The sequence below is a fragment of the Apis dorsata genome, unplaced genomic scaffold (genome assembly GCF_000469605.1).
Source record: "Apis dorsata unplaced genomic scaffold, Apis dorsata 1.3 scaffold_655, whole genome shotgun sequence".
In the NCBI taxonomy this organism is placed as follows: domain Eukaryota; kingdom Metazoa; phylum Arthropoda; class Insecta; order Hymenoptera; family Apidae; genus Apis; species Apis dorsata.
This window is the reverse complement of record NW_006263844.1, coordinates 85,544-85,917: the sequence shown is the minus strand read 5'-3', so window position 1 is coordinate 85,917 and position 374 is coordinate 85,544. Positions and strand designations below refer to the sequence as shown.

At 19.3% G+C, this 374-nt stretch overlaps 1 protein-coding gene across 1 annotated transcript in view; it reads right to left on the bottom strand.

Annotated features, from left to right (window-relative positions):
- LOC102674406 (division abnormally delayed protein-like) overlaps window positions 1-374 on the bottom strand; it is a 67,197-nt gene that overhangs the window by 3,367 nt on the left and 63,456 nt on the right. The window lies entirely within an intron of this gene.

Below are 374 nucleotides of genomic sequence, written 5' to 3'. Positions count from 1 at the left end.
ATATAATGTATATACTATAATATTAGAATAATGAAGAGAAACAAAATTTCTTCGTTAAAAAATTATAAATTATTAAAACTTGAAAATTCTTTATAAAAAAAGAAATCCAATATTTCTTCAAATTCCGAAAAAGTTCGAAATTTTAAAAAAATGATAAAAAAACAAATCTAATCTTATTTTCGCTAAACGGTTGAAACGAAAAATTTGAAAATTTTTCTAGCATAAATCTGATTCTCTGATTCTTCAAATTCCAAAATTATAAAAAATTCCGAAATTATAAAAAAATGATAAAAAACAAATCTAATCTTATTTTCACTGTCGTAAATGATTGAAACGAAAAATTTGAAAATTTCTCTAGCATAAATTTGATTTTT